Source organism: Ranitomeya variabilis, chromosome 8, assembly GCF_051348905.1.
Source record: "Ranitomeya variabilis isolate aRanVar5 chromosome 8, aRanVar5.hap1, whole genome shotgun sequence".
Classification (NCBI taxonomy): Eukaryota; Metazoa; Chordata; class Amphibia; order Anura; family Dendrobatidae; genus Ranitomeya; species Ranitomeya variabilis.
Window position 1 is genome coordinate 103,708,081 of NC_135239.1, and position 17,149 is coordinate 103,725,229.

The 17,149-nt window shown below is 44.5% G+C and overlaps 1 protein-coding gene across 1 annotated transcript in view; it reads left to right on the forward strand.

Moving 5' to 3' along the window:
- The window catches only part of COLGALT2 (collagen beta(1-O)galactosyltransferase 2), a 248,408-nt gene that overhangs the window by 94,721 nt on the left and 136,538 nt on the right, over positions 1 to 17,149 (forward strand). The window lies entirely within an intron of this gene.

Consider the following 17,149-nt stretch of genomic DNA (forward strand, 5'->3'; position numbering starts at 1 on the left):
GCCTTCACTGTCACGCTTGATGCCGACCTCTGCTGCATCCCACTGCACGGCCACCTCAATTCCTTCCACAGCTGGACACCACTACAGTACCACCACCATGCCGAGTGCAGTTGGACATCCCACCGCCACCACCATGACATCCGCTGCTCCTGCTTGGACCTCCTCCACTGACACCATGATGCAGCAGGACCCTGGCATGGCCTTCCATACCGCCTCCTCCACGATGCAGCAGGACCCTGGCATGGCCTTCCATACCGCCTCCTCCACGATGCAGCAGGACCCTGGCGTGGCCTTCCGTACAGCCTCCTCCACGATGCAGCAGGACCCTGGCATGGCCTTCCGTACCGCCTCCTCCACGATGCAGCAGGACCCTGGCATGGCCTTCCGTACCGCCTCCTCCACGATGCAGCAGGACCCTGGCATGGCCTTCCGTACCGCCACCTCCACGATGCAGCAGGACCCTGGCTGTTGTGAATTCTGCTCTTGGGCTCCCTCCGGTGGTTGTTGGTGGTAGTGCAGTTGTCTTGGGGTTGTAATCCGGGCAGGTGTTTCTGCTGATTGCAGCTCTATTAGGTATTTAGGTGTGCAGGATCCATGAGTCTGTGCCAGTTGTCCATTGTACTTGGAGAAATTGCATCTCTCTCTGGCTCCTCATGCCCTGCTGCAAATTCTGCTAAGATAAGTGTCTGGTTTTTTGTCTCTGTGCACACATGCAGTGTGCTTTGCAATTCAGTGCAATTTATTGTGTTTTTGTCCAGCTTAGACTTTGTTTGGATTTTTCAGTCATGCTGGATTCTCAGGAGATGCAGATATACTTTCTATGTCTTTAGTTAGATGTGGAAAATTTGTATTATCTGCTGTGGATGTTTTTAGGATTTTAATACTGACCGCTTAGAATTCTGTCCTATCCTTTTCTATTTAGCTAGAAGTGCCTCTTTTGCTAAATCCTGTTTTTCTGCCTGCGTGTGTCTTTCCTCTTATACTCACAGTCAATATTTGTGGGGGACTGTCTATCCTTTGGGGTTCTGCTCTGAGGCAAGATAGAATTCCCATTTCCATCTATAGGGGTATTTAGTCCTCCGGCTGTGTGGAGATGTCTAGGACGTGTTAGGTACATCCCACGGCTACTTCTAGTTGCGGTGTTAGATTAGGGTTTGCGGTCAGTACAGGTACCACCTACTCCTGAGAAAGTCTCTCATGCGGCTCCAAGGTCACCAGATCATAACAGTACAACTGGCCCACAATGAGTTAAATGCATCTCAGAAGAAGGGAAGAAAGAGCCATTTTTTTTTCTGTAGCCTGTTTTGTCTTTTCTTCCCTCTTTTCCTCTGGGTGACTGAGGAGTCTTGTGCTAGCATGGATGTTCAGGGATTAGTTTCTCGTGTAGACCAGCTTGCTGCTAGGGTACAGGGTATTTCTGATTATATTGCTGAGACTCCGCTTTTAGAGCCTAGGATTCCTACTCCTGATTTGTTTTTTGGGGACAGGTCCAAATTTTTGAGTTTTAAAAACAACTGTAAACTGTTTTTTGCTCTGAAGCCTCGTTCCTCTGGTGATCCCATTCAGCAGATTAAAATTGTCATCTCCCTGCTGCGTGGCGACCCTCAGGATTGGGCATTTTCCCTGGAATCTGGGAATCCGGCCTTGCTTAATGTAGATGCCTTTTTTCAGGCTCTAGGATTATTATATGATGAACCAAATTCTGTGGATCAAGCAGAGAAGACCTTGTTGGCCCTGTCTCAGGGTCAAGAAGCGGCAGAATTGTATTGTCAGAAATTTAGAAAATGGTCTGTGCTGACTAAATGGAATGAGGATGCTTTGGCGGCAATTTTCAGAAAGGGTCTTTCTGAATCTGTTAAAGATGTTATGGTGGGGTTTCACACGCCTGTTGGTCTGAGTGATTCTATGTCTCTGGCCATTCAGATCGATCGGCGCTTGCGGGAGCGCAGAACTGTGCGCGCTGTGGCGTTGTCCTCAGAGCAGATGCCTGAGAACATGCAGTGTGATAGGATTCTGTCTAGAACGGAACAACAAGGATTCAGACATCAGAATATGTTGTGTTTTTATTGTGGCGATGCTTCTCATGTCATTTCAGTCTGCCCAAAGCGTACAAAGAGAATCGCTAGTTCAGTTACCATCGGAACTGTACAACCTAAATTTCTGTTATCTGTGACCTTGATCTGCTCATTGTCGTCATTTTCTGATATGGCGTTTGTGGATTCAGGCGCCGCTTTGAACTTAATGGACTTTGAATTTGCCAGGCGTTGTGGTTTCCCCTTGCAGTCTTTGCAGAACCCTATTCCTTTAAGGGGCATTGATGCTACACCTTTGGCTAAAAATAAACCCCAGTTTTGGACACAGGTGACCATGTGCATGGCGCCAGGCCTTCAGGAAGATTGTCGTTTTCTGGTGTTGCATAATTTGCATGATGCTATTCTGCTGGGGTTTCCATGGTTGCAGATACATAATCCTGTGTTGGATTGGAAGTCTATGTCTGTGACTAGTTGGGGTTGTCAGGGGGTTCATAATGACGTTCCTGTGATGTCAATCTCTTCTTCCTCCTCTTCTGAAGTTCCAGAGTTTTTGTCTGATTTTCAGGATGTATTCGATGAGCCCAAGTCCAGTTCCCTTCCACCGCATAGGGACTGTGATTGTGCTATTGACTTGATTCCAGGCTGTAAGTTTCCTAAGGGCCGACTTTTCAACCTGTCTGTGCCGGAACATACCGCCATGCGGAGTTATGTTAAGGAGTCTTTGGAGAAAGGGCATATTCGGCCATCTTCTTCACCATTGGGAGCGGGATTTTTTTTTGTTGCTAAGAAGGATGGCTCCTTGAGACCCTGGATTGATTATCGCCTCTTGAATAAGATCACGGTCAAGTTTCAATACCCTTTACCTTTGCTTTCCGATTTGTTTGCCAGGATTAAGGGGGCTAGTTGGTTTACTAAAATTGACCTTCGGGGGGCATATAATCTTGTTCGTATTAAGCAGGGTGACGAATGGAAAACTGCGTTTAATACGCCCGAAGGCCATTTTGAATACCTTTTGATGCAATTCGGGCTCTCTAATGCTCCATCTGTTTTTCAGTCCTTCATGCATGATATCTTCCGGAATTATCTTGATAAATTCATGATTGTATATTTGGATGACATCTTAATTTTTTCCGATGATTGGGAGTCTCATGTGAAACAGGTCAGGGTGGTATTTCAGATCCTTCATGACAATGCTTTGTTTGTGAAGGGGTCTAAATGTTTCTTTGGAGTGCAGAAGGTTTCTTTTTTGGGCTTCATTTTTTCTCCCTCATCTATAGAGATGGATCCGGTTAAGGTTCAGGCCATTCATGAATGGATTCAGCCCACATCCGTGAAGAGCCTTCAGAAATTTTTGGGCTTTGCTAATTTTTATCGCCGTTTCATTGCTAACTTCTCCAGTGTGGTTAAACCCCTGACCGATTTGACGAAGAAAGGCGCTGATGTAACGAATTGGTCCTCTGTGGCTGTCTCTGCCTGTCAGGAGCTTACCGCCGTTTTACTTCTGCCCCGGTGTTGCGTCAGCCAGATGTTTCTCTTCCGTTTCAGGTTGAGGTTGACACTTCTGAGATTGGGGCAGGGGCCGTTTTGTCTCAGAGGAATTCTGATGGTTCCTTGATGAAACCGTGTGCCTTCTTTTCCCGTAAGTTTTCGCCTGCTGAACGCAATTATGATGTCGGCAATCGGGAGTTGTTGGCTGTGAAGTAGGCGTTTGAGGAATGGCGACATTGGCTTGAGGGAGCCAAGCACCGTATTGTGGTCTTGACTGATCATAAAAATCTGATTTACCTCGAATCTGCCAAACGGCTGAATCCTAGACAGGTCCCTGTTTTTCTCCCGTTTTGATTTCGTGGTTTCGTATCTTCCGCGTTCTAAGAATATTAAGGCTGATGCCCTCTCTAGGAGTTTTTTGCCTTATTCTCCTGAGGTACTTGAGCCGGTCGGCATTCTGAAGGAAGGGGTGGTCCTTTCTGCCATTTCCCCTGATTTGCGACGGGTTCTGCAGGAATTTCAGGCTGACAAACCTGACCGCTGTCCAGTGGGGAAACTGTTTGTTCCTGATAGATGGACTAGTAGAGTGATTTCTGAGGTTCATTGTTCTGTGTTGGCTGGCCATCCTGGTATTTTTGGTACCAGAGATTTGGTTGGTAGGTCCTTTTGGTGGCCTTCTTTGTCGCGTGATGTGCGTTCTTTTGTGCAGTCCTGTGGGACTTGTGTGCGGGCCAAGCCTTGTTGTTCCCGTGCTAGTGGGTTGCTTTTGCCTTTGCCGGTCCCTGAGAGGCCCTGGACGCATATTTCTATGGATTTTATTTCAGATCTTCCTGTTTCCCAGAGGATATCGGTTATCTGGGTGGTTTGTGACTGGTTTTCTAAGATGGTCCATTTGGTGCCTTTGTCTAAATTGCCTTCCTCTTCTGATTTGGTTCCGTTGTTTTTTCAGCATGTGGTTCGTTTGCATGGTATTCCGGAGAATATTGTGTCTGACAGAGGTTCCCAGTTTGTTTCTAGGTTTTGGCGGGCCTTTTGTGCTAGGCTGGGCATTGATTTGTCTTTTTCTTCCACATTTCATCCTCAGACAAATGGCCAGACTGAGCGAACTAATCAGACTTTGGAAACTTATTTGAGATGCTTTGTGTCTGCTGATCAGGATGATTGGGTGGGTTTCTTGCCATTGGCCGAGTTTGCCCTTAATAATCGGGCTAGTTCGGCTACCTTGGTTTCGCCCTTCTTTTGTAATTTTGGTTTTCATCCTCATTTTTCTTCGGGGCAGGTTGAGCCTTCTGATTGTCCTGGTGTGGATTCTGTGGTTGACAGGTTGCAGCAGATTTGGGCTCATGTGGTGGACAATTTGATGTTGTCTCAGGAGGAGGCTCAGCGTTTTGCTAACCGTCGTCGGTGTGTTGGTTCCCGGCTTCGGGTTGGGGATTTGGTCTGGTTGTCTTCCCGTCATGTTCCTATGAAGGTTTCTTCCCCTAAGTTTAAGCCTCGGTTTATTGGTCCTTATAGGATTTCTGAGATTATCAATCCGGTGTCTTTTCGTTTGGCCCTTCCGGCCTCTTTTGCCATCCATAATGTTTTCCATAGATCTTTATTGCGGAAATAAGTGGTGCCCGTTCTTCCCTCTGTTGATCCTCCTGCTCCTGTGTTGGTTGATGGGGAGTTGGAGTATGTGGTTGAGAAGATTTTGGATTCTCGCTTTTCGAGGCGGAGGCTTCAGTACCTTGTCAAATGGAAGGGTTATGGCCAGGAGGATAATTCTTGGGTTTTTGCCTCTGATGTCCATGCTGCTGATTTGGTCCGTGCCTTTCATCTGGCTCGTCCTGATCGGCCTGGGGGCTCTGGTGAGGGTTCGGTGACCCCTCTTCAAGGGGGGGTACTGTTGTGAATTCTGCTCTTGGGCTCCCTCCGGTGGTTGTTGGTGGTAGTGCAGTTGTCTTGGGGTTGTAATCCGGGCAGGTGTTTCTGCTGATTGCAGCTCTATTAGGTATTTAGGTGTGCAGGATCCATGAGTCTGTGCCAGTTGTCCATTGTACTTGGAGGGATTGCATCTCTCTCTCTGGCTCCTCATGCCCTGCTGCAAATTCAGCTAAGATAAGTGTCTGGTTTTTTGTCTCTGTGCACACATGCAGTGTGCTTTGCAATTCAGTGCAATTTATTGTGTTTTTGTCCAGCTTAGACTTTGTTTGGATTTTTCAGTCATGCTGGATTCTCAGGAGATGCAGATATACTTTCTATGTCTTTAGTTAGATGTGGAAAATTTGTATTATCTGCTGTGGATGTTTTTAGGATTTTAATACTGACCGCTTAGAATTCTCTCCTATCCTTTTCTATTTAGCTAGAAGTGCCTCTTTTGCTAAATCCTGTTTTTCTGCCTGCGTGTGTCTTTCCTCTTATACTCACAGTCAATATTTGTGGGGGGCTGCCTATCCTTTGGGGTTCTGCTCTGAGGCAAGATAGAATTCCCATTTCCATCTATAGGGGTATTTAGTCCTCCGGCTGTGTCGAGATGTCTAGGACGTGTTAGGTACATCCCACGGCTACTTCTAGTTGTGGTGTTAGATTAGGGTTTGCGGTCAGTACAGGTACCACCTACTCCTGAGAAAGTCTCTCATGCGGCTCCAAGGTCACCAGATCATAACACCTGGCATGGCCTTCCGTACCGCCACCTCCACGATGCAGCAGGACTCTGGCATGGCTGTACGCTCTACCAGCGCTATGGGCTCTGGCATGGCTGCATGCTCTACGAGAACTATGGACTCTGGCATGGCTGCATGCTCTACGACCACTATGGACTCTGGCACAGTGTAGCCGGACCCTGACAGGTCACCCGCCACCGCGCCACGCCATATGAGCCCACCAAGACCTCCCACAACCAGGCAAACAAAAAAAAATTGCAAAAAGCAAAAAAACCGAGGACTCTTAGCATTCCTCCCCCTTCACCTCCCAATGTGTCTGTAATGTCAGGTTTGTCTCACCCTTCCAGTGCATCTGAAGCCTCTCATGTGTCAAGCCCCATCCCCGAACTTCCAGACCCTTCTAGTTTCATTGCCCCTTCTCCTGCCACCTCTGCGTCGTCCACGGTTAGCCAGGCCTCAGTACTTCACACCTCCCGTTTACATCACCCTACCCCAAGCCGGCGCAGTAAAAAATATTTTTTTTCCAGTTGTTAACAAAATAAAAAAAGTTTGATTTGCCACAATTATGTTTGGTTTATTGTGTCTTCTGCGGCCGGCAACACACACCGTGCGCCATGAAACTTCGCCACACACTAATTTTTTGGGTCACATCATATCTCCTCTAGTTAAAAATAAAAAGACTGCAGCTTTGTGTGTCTTTAGTATACAGATATGAGGTGGCCCAAAAAATATTACATGTATCTCCATAATCTCTTTTGGTCTGTGCTTAGTGTGCCAGTCTGAAGGGAAAATGGTGGAAATACAGTGCAGACCTCTACTGAACAGGTCAGGTGTCAAAAAACTCATTAGTTATGACACCTGACCTGTTGAGTAGAGAACTGCCTTGTATAACCACCATTTTCTCTTCTTATATTACACACAACTTGAGTTACAATGGTGGTCAGTGTCACACACTACATATCTATGCTCACATGCACAGGTGTCAGAAATAGTGAATTCATGAGCCTGTATATGTTTATCATGAATTCATTATTTCTGACACCTGACTTGATGACTATAGATAGTGTGACAGTGATTGTCTCTTCAGCTTGTGTCCAATGGATACAGGAGAAGAGAATCATGACGCAATGACGTCAACAAGCTTACCAATGAAGCAACATGGCTGCCATTACTAGCAGTATGTGGCCAGTGTTGTATAACAGTATTTGTAAGCCAAAACAAGGAGTGGAACAATTAGAGGTAAATTATGATATTAACATAATAACTAGCACATCTGCTTTTATCACCCACTCCTGGTGTTGGATTACAAAAACTGATATTAAATACAGATCAAATACTGCCAGTTTTAGGACAGCCTGGGTTTGGAGAGGAAAAAGATAGGAGACACGGTGAACTCAACCAAAACTAAAGTTTATTAATGAGAAATATTATAAAGTTTATTAATGAGAAATATTATTATCATTGTAGAAAATAACTGGTACATATCGAATTACAACAGGACTTTTACACTACATTGTCCTGCCATGAGACACGTCCAATATCTGAATAAGAAAAGGCCGCAAATTGGTCCCGCATGTGGCCAACTGCTGCAGTTGACCGCAGCTGGTGATGCTGGAAATCGGGCAGTGGGTGTGCAACTGGTTCATCCAGTTCAATATTGGGTTGCTCCCTAACCATTATATAATTATGCAGAACCACACAGGCTTTGACCACCTCGTCGACTGTTTCCACTTTTAGATTTATGGCTGATGCAAGAATGCGCCATTTAGCGACCAGAATGCCAAAGGTACACTCTACAGTTCTTCGGGCCCTGGTCAGTCTGCAGTTAAAGATCCTTCTAGTGTGGTTCAAGTCCTGACTGGAATAGGACTTCAGTAGGTTTTCACACATCTGAAAGGCCTCATCCCCAACCATAACAAATGGCATCGGTGGTCCTTGAGTGTTGGGAAGAGGTTGTGGCGGGAGAAAATTGAAATTTTTGCCATACACACGGCGGCCCATATCCGAGTTCTTGAAAGTCTGCGAATCGTTGCCACGGCCAAAAGCGCATCGGCTATTGCCATGAGCACAACAGAAAAATATTTTTTGTAATTGAAGTACTCCGATCCTGTTCTGGCTGGTTTGATAATGCGAATGTGCTTTCCATCCAAAGCTCCTAAACAGTTGGGGAAATCACACACACTCCAGAATTTCTCCGCAATTTCTAGCCACATGTCCAAGGTGGGTAGGGGTATAAACTCATCCTGGAGTACATGCCACAAAGCCCGGCAGGTGTCCACAACTATTCCGGACAGGGTGGATATTCCAAGCCGGTATTGGAAGTGGAGGGATGATAAACTCTCTCCGGTGGCCAGGAATCTGTAAGAAAAACAAACACAAAAACCATTACAATCTATTCTTTTTATGGTGTGGTTACGCTAAAGAAAGAAAGGAAAATACCCAAAAAATACATGTCAGAAAAGAGTAAATTTAGACTATCATTGGTTTAGATTTGGAACGTACCGTAATGTAACCAGCAGACGTTCCTCGGGTGGAATCGCTTTACGGAGCTGGGTGTCCTGTCGCCGTATGACTCCTTGGACACGAGACAGCAAATCCAGGAATGAGTCTTGCGACATTCGTGTGAATTCCTGGAATTTCTCCGGGTTGGCATTAAGCTCGGCATAGAGCGTGTGGTAGGCTCCACGGCTCTCACGTAGTTCAATAATGGGGTGCCTCCAAAAACACCTACGTTGTCTCCTCCATCTTTGGCGATTTCTGTCTTGCTCCCAAGCGAAAGCCCAGGCAAGAAACAGCTTGAAGCTGAAATCCAGGTTGAAATAAAAGCTCTCCATGCGAAGATCCATCATGACACAGGATACAGTAGCAAACTGTTAAAATTTCAGTAGCCCTAGGGTCTATATATAGATATCCCATAATACACGCCCTCTGTAGTCCCATTGGCGGTGTCTGGTTATCTTGATTTTTCTCTTGTGAAATTTCTCATCATGCGCACCAAAAACGCAAACGCAGGAAAAAAACGCATGTAAACACGTACAAACGCGGTGTTTTTTTAACCGCATGCGTCAACGCATGCGTCAAAAAAACGCCGCATTTGTACGCGTTTACATGCGTTTTTTCCACCACTTGCGGATGCGTTTTAAACGCTGCAGATTTAAACGCAAATGTGAAACTAGCCTAACACTTGTCCAGAATCCAGTGGCGGTGTGTATTACTCCACTTCATCCAATGTTTTTCATTTTGCTTGGTGATGTAAGGCTTGCATATAGCTCCTCAGCCAGAGAAACCCGTGTAATGAAAGTCCTAGCAGTCAGTTTTGGTGCAGATACTAATGCCAGAAAAGATTTGGAAAACTTGTTGACCCCATGCTCTTGGTCTCTAACTTTTCTGCTTTCCTAACTATGGTTTCTCCATTAATTTTATTATTGATTTATGAAGGTCTCCTACGTTGTCTGATTTGGTTTTTATGTATTTTCATGTATAAACATGTACAATATTAAGATTTGTATTCTCTGACATAGGATCTGATCAATGGACCTATTGTGATGACCCAGCATTTTATTTTAATTAACAAGGCATCTATTTTCAGTAAGTCAGGAGGAATAGACTGTTATCTATATGTTGGCTTTTGAATTTATTTGTTTCTTTCTGGTTGGTCAAGAAAACACAGACTTTTGTTCGTATAAACCTGTGATATTGGCTTTTAACTTGACGTTCTTTGTAACACATTGTGCTGTTATAATAATAATCTTTATTTTTATATAGCACTAACATATTCCTCAGCGCTTTACAGTTTGCACACATTATCATCGCTGTCCCTGATGGGGCTCACAATCTAAATTCCCTATCAGTATGTCTTTGGAATGTGGGAGGAAACCGGAGAACCTGGAGGAAACCCACGGAGACACGGGGAGAACATACAAACACCTTGCAGATGTTGTCCAAGGTGGGATTAGAACCCAGGACTCCAGCACTGCAAGGCTGCAGTGCTATCCACTGAGCCACCATGCTGTTATCCTGGATGATAGAAATGCAGGGCAATTGAGTAATGATGTTTGCTGATATGTTGATTACACATTGTCCAGGCCATCTAGCTTGTTAACTTGCAAAACAGAGGAGTAAAAATTATGCAAATTGATTAAAAAGTCAAACAATGTGAGTCAACTTCATCACATCTTTCTCTTGACCTCTGGATGCTGGCTTGAAGGACATTTGTTAACTATAAAAAGAGGTTATGTGTCTCTGTAACATAGCTACATTCAGACATCCAAACATCCAAGATATCCAGAGATCCAAAGACGTAGAGACTCTTTACAAAACCACACCCAGGAACACTATACAGGATAGCTGCCAGATCATGGCTCCATCACAAGGGACACAGATTTGTCATTCTAGAGGATGCCAGCTTAAGGAATCATGCCCCGGCTGAAATAGTTCAGATCTACTCCATTGACTATCACTGAGCCATGGATATGTTTGGGGTAGGCAGTATTTGGACACACCTGTCACCTAGCCCCATGGATACATGTGGGAAAGCCAGGAATGGGACGCATCGGTCACCTGGCTCCATGGAGATGTTTGGAGAAGCCAGGTTGTGACCCTCCGGTCATCTGGCCTTGTTCCTCAATGGAATGACTGCTTCCTAAGCTTGTCGTTACCTCCTCTCTGTGCGTGCCACAGGTGGGGTAGTCAGCCCTGTTAGCTCTGAAGTCACATCTGCTCTTATCCCGACGGTTCAGCGGAAGGATGAGACACTGTAATTTTGCACCATCTTGGGTATTTTGCTGGGAATATTCTATGTTTTTTTACCTGTTTTCTGGTTTAATAAAGTATTGCCACACTGTTTTGCCCTCACTCTGTGTTGTCTGAGTAGTATTACGCCCACGGTATAAGGAGAGCGGGTGTTCAGTGGGATGTGCCCTGGTCCATGCGGTTTCAGCTACTGGAATAGAGCACCCGCTGACTCATGTGTTTCCACTCCTATCTATGTGAGCAGCTTCAGTATTTTCTGCATATCAGGACTGGCCATGAATAGAGATAGGCGAACCTGAAAAGTAAAGTTCAGGGTCCATACCGAACACCTACTCTTCGGGCACAAACCCCGAACATGGACTTCACCAGGAGCCTGTGTTACTGTTCGGGTTTGGCACCCGAACACCAGATATTTGCCTCCGATCGTGGGTAAAATCAATACCACCAGTCAGACAGCCACGGTTCCCACGCTGTCAAGTGACAGCTTGATCCCGCAGCTGTGATCGGAGGTAAAACTACTACTCCCATCAGCCTACACCTGCTGCCGATAATATCAGCGAGAGCAGGCGGCTAATGGAAGTATTCATCAGCCGCCACCTGCGCTCTAAATAAATAAATAAATAAAAAAAATACGGAGTGGGTTCCCCTGTATTTTTGATAACTAGGCAGGCAAAACTTACAGTTGCGAACTGCAACCCTCAAGTGTCAGCTTTTGCAAGGTTGGTTATCAAGATTAGAGGGGTCCCCACACCTTTTTTTTTTACTTATTTAAATAAGTAATTTAAAAAAATGGCCTGGGGTCCCTGCACATTTTGGACAACCAGCCAAGCTAAAGCAGACAGCTGAGGGCTGGTATTCTCAGGCTGGTAAGGGTCTATGGATATGGCCCCCCATCCTAATAATAGCAGCCTGCAGCTGCCCAGAAAAGGTGCATCTATTAAATGCACCAATTTTGGCACTTTGTCGTGCTCTTCCCACTTGCGCTGTGGTGGTAGCAAGTGGGGTTCATATTTGTGGGGTTGATGTCACCTTTGTATTGTACGGTGACATCAAACCCACGGCTTAGTAATGGAGAGTCGTCTATAAGATGCCTATCCATTACTAATCCTATAGTTATATTGTAAATTAATACACAGCAAGAATAAAAAATTATCAAAGATACAGGAAAAATATTTAGAATTGAGAGTCCTCAGTGGTTGATACCTTTTAATGGCTAACTGAAAAGATGGTAACAAATTGCAAGCTTTCGAGACTACTCAGGTCTCTTCATCAGGCATAGACTAAAGCAAATTCTGAAGAATCACATATTTATGCACAATACAGCACAGAACTGTCATTATGGGAGAGTGATAAGTGATAAACAGTTGTGTTCATAAATATCAACCACTGAGGATTCTCAATTCTAAAATTTTTTCTATCTACTGGCTAACAGGGTACCAAGATATTTATCTTTCCTGTATCAAAGATACAGGGAAACCCATCCTGTTTTTTTTAATTATTATTTATTTAAAGTGCAGGCGTCGCCTGATGAATGCACCAGTTAGCTGCGCCTACTCTCGCTGTTATTAGCGGCAGCAGGCATAGGCTGATGGGTATAGTAGTCCCATCAGCCAACGCCAGAGACTGGAGGTAAACTTTTTACCTCCGATCACAGTTGCGGGATCACGTTGTCATTTGACAACGTGGCAACCGCGTCTGTCTAAGAGGTAGTATTGAGTTTACCGCCGATCAGAGGCAGTGTTTGCCGCGCTGTCATGCAAATGACACCGAGGCAAACACTGGATGTTTGGGCACCCCTTTTTAAGGGAATGGGGTTCGGGTATTGTTCTGCTTCCCGAACCAAAACTTTGTTTATCTGTTCGGCTGGACCTGAACATCCATAGATTCGTCCATCCCTAGCCACTGTTCATAAGCTAGAGATGTCTTTGGTCTAAGTGGTGGTGGAAAAGGGCTTCCTTGCTTCTAGTCTAGCGATTGCTCTTCCTGAGTGGATTTTAAAACTTTCAGTTAAAAAAACATACTTGAAATTCCACCCAACTAATTTTAACAGGATTTGCCAAGTTGTATGAGCCGAGCTATTCTCTCCTGATGCTAAACTACTATCATTGATTTCCTTTGGTAGATGATAGGCAGTGGAGTTGTCTGGTGTCCACTTATTTCCCTCTACTGATGTAATATGCACAGTCACCAGAGTCAGTGCCTTGGCTGAACATTTTACTGGCAGCCATTTTATGCTTATTTTGAGGTGGTCATAGGTTTTAGATTTTTCTGCTTGACTCCAGCTGAGCGCTGCTGTTGGAGAAAAAATAAAGATTTAATAGGATAGATAAGTAATACATACAACTGATATCCCCCTCTTCCATTGAGAGAATCTCTACAATTATCAGAACAGAACATGCAGGTTAAAGGGCGACTAGGACCAGTAACTGTCATTATTTTACAGTTTCACATGGTGCGGTCATCAATGCTAGCTTTTAGTTGCATATGGTTTGCACATTTTTTGCACTTTTTTTTTAAACTACTGAGCATATGGAGAAATTTTTGTGGGTTCTAACAAACATTAGTGATTGCAATGAAAGCTGCTCATTCTCTACTACTTTTTGTCTGTTTATTAAAAATCTTAATTGCTGATATCCCTCTTTCTTCACTTTATCCCAAATGTCAGGGATATATTCCGGTAAGTTCCGGTCTGGACCAAGGGAACCCAGTAGATGTAGTGTATATGGACTTTTCAAAAGCTTTTGATACGGTGCCACGCAAAAGGTTGATACATAAAATGAGAATAATGGGGATAGGGGAAAATATGTGCAAGTGGGTTGAGAGTTGGCTCAGGGATAGGAAACAAAGGGTGGTTATTAATGGAGCACACTCGGACTGGGTCACGGTTAGTAGTGGGGTACCACAGGGGTCAGTATTGGGCCCTCTTCTTTTTAACATATTTATTAATGACCTTGTAGGGGGCATTCAGAGTAGAATTTCAATATTTGCAGATGACACTAAACTCTGCAGGGTAATCAATACAGGGGAGGACAATTTTATATTACAGGCTGATTTATGTAAACTAGAAGCTTGGGCTGATAAATGGCAAATGAGCTTTAATGGGGATAAATGTAAGGTCATGCACTTGGGTAGAAGTAATAAGATGTATAACTATGTGCTTAATTCTAAAACTCTGGGCAAAACCGTCAATGAAAAAGACCTGGGTGTATGGGTGGACGACAAACTCATATTCAGTGGCCAGTGTCAGGCAGCTGCTACAAAGGCAAATAAAATAATGGGATGCATTAAAAGAGGCATAGATGCTCATGAGGAGAACATAATTTTACCTCTATACAAGTCACTAGTGCGACCACACTTAGAATACTGTGCACAGTTCTGGTCTCCGGTGTATAAGAAAGACATAGCTGAACTGGAGCGGGTGCAGAGAAGAGCGACCAAGGTTATTAGAGGACTGGGGGGTCTGCAATACCAAGACAGGTTATTACACTTGGGGCCATTTAGTTTGGAAAAACGAAGACTAAGGGGTGATCTTATGTTAATGTATAAATATATGAGGGGACAGTACAGAGACCTTTCTGCTGATCTTTTTAATCATAGACCGGTGACAGGGACAAGGGGGCATCCTCTACGTCTGGAGGAAAAAAGGTTTAAGCATAATAACAGATGCGGATTCTTTACTGTAAGAGCAGTGAGACTATGGAACTCTCTGCCGTATGATGTTGTAATGAGTGACTCATTGCTTCAATTTAAGAGGGGACTGGATACCTTTCTGGAAAAGTATAATATTACAGGGTATATACACTCACCGGCCACTTTATTAGGTACACCATGCTAGTAACGGGTTGGACCCCCTTTTGCCTTCAGAACTGCCTCAATTCTTCGTGGCATAGATTCAACAAGGTGCTGGAAGCATTCCTCAGAGATTTTGGTCCATATTGACATGATGGCATCACACAGTTGCCGCAGATTTGTCGGCTGCACATCCCAAAGATGCTCCATACAAGGCAGGATGGATCCATGCTTTCATGTTGTTTACGCCAAATTCTGACCCTACCATCCGAATGTCGCAGCGGAAATCGAGACTCATCAGACCAAGCAACGTTTTTCCAATCTTCTACTGTCCAATTTCGATGAGCTTGTACAAATTGTAGCCTCAGTTTCCTGTTCTTAGCTGAAAGGAGTGGTACCCGGTGTGGTCTTCTGCTGCTGTAGCCCATCTGCCTCAAAGTTCGACGCACTGTGCGTTCAGAGATGCTCTTAGGCCTACCTTGGTTGTAACGGGTGGCGATTTGAGTCACTGTTGCCTTTCTATCAGCTCGAACCAGTCTGCCCATTCTCCTCTGACCTCTGGCATCAACAAGGCATTTCCGCCCACAGAACTACCGCTCACTGGATTTTTTTTCTTTTTCGGACCATTCTCTGTAAACCCTAGAGATGGTTGTGCGTGAAAATCCCAGTAGATCAGCAGTTTCTGAAATACTCAGACCAGCCCTTCTGGCACCAACAACCATGCCACGTTCAAAGGCACTCAAATCACCTTTCTTCCCCATACTGATGCTCGGTTTGAACTGCAGGAGATTGTCTTGACCATGTCTACATGCCTAAATGCACTGAGTTGCCGCCATGTGATTGGCTGATTAGAAATTAAGTGTTAACAAGAAGTTGGACAGGTGTACCTAATAAAGTGGCCAGTGAGTGTATATTAGATTCCTTGATAAGGCGTTGATCCAGGAAACTAGTCTGATTGCCGTATGTGCGGTCGGGAAGGAATTTTTTTTCCCCATGATGGAGCTTACTCTTACCACATGGGGTTTTTTTGCCTTCCCCTGGATCAACATGTTAGGGCATGTTAGGCTATGGGTTGAACTAGGTGGACTTAAAGTCTTCCTTCAACCTTAATAACTATGTAACTATGTAACTATGTATATACTGGGCCCCTTTGTGACTTTTCAGACATTGGAAAAGTCTAGAGATGCTACGTGTAGGACAAACTTTGCGACATTTCTTTGATAAACCACCACATGAAGGCCATTCTGCAGCAGATCATTGAAAATGAGCTAATGTTTAATAGGCGTTCTGCCTAAGATGCATGTCTGTTTACACAGGCAAAGTGAATCACTGCGCCACATAGATTAGCACATTGAAATCCATCATGCTTGTCCTTTTTGTCCCTGGTATCTGTAGTCAAAGAGAAGCACTCCACATACAAAACTTTAGGGTTTGACCCTGTAAAGCAAAAGTCCTGGTCGTGTTCACATTATCCATAGCAATGGGCTGGCATCAGGCTTACATTCCTTTACGCAGCGTTTAACAGCTGCCTGGTCATAAAGGGAACCCGACATCAGAAAATTGCCTATTAACATAACTCCATGCACCTACAGGCAGTTACATGATGCTTAATGGTGATTGTAGCTAAACTATACATTTGTGGTTTTGCTATAAATTAAAAAGTTGTCTCTGTGTGTACAGCCGTTTATCCTGAAGCATTGGGGCTAATAAGTCATTATCTGAAACCATGGCCATTCCTTTTGATTGATCACTCCTGTATTGTGTCATCAGCAGATGTCTTTGAGTTCCAGCACAGACACTTGCAGGGTCCAGACTCAGACCTCCACTGTCACATGCAGTGAGCTTGGTGGGGCTAAGACCCCTCAGTTCACTGTGCATAACCGAGACATTCTGAGATCAGACTCTGAAAGTGCCTGTACTCAACTTCAAATACTTCTGTGCAGATGTCACAAGACTGGACTGATCAATTTATTATTAATTATTTGGTTCACTTATATGGCGCCATTAATTCCGCAGCAGAACCATAAATGTATAGTTTAGCTACAAACACCATTGTAATTATTATGCAGTTGTCTGTAGAGGCATAGGGTTAGGTTAAGAGGCAATTTGCTGATGTCAGGTTCCTTTTAAGTCTGAGTATGATAACATTTTCTGAAAACAGCTTAGAATATTTAAAAAAAAAAAAAAAAAGAAAATCCTACTCACGTTGCTGATCCCCCACCAGTTAGGCTCTGAGGTCCATCATTGGTCCTTGCATTGAAGCCCATCACATGCAGTCTAACCTCCTGACTGCTGCAGCTCTTCACAGGTTAGACATACTGAGACCTAATGCGTCTTCTAACCATGTGATGGCTCGTGAACAGCTGAGGGGAAGTTCAGAAATAGACAGGTAAGTAAGAGGACCGATGCTAAAGGGGATTGATAAGGCAAATGTGTTTCTTT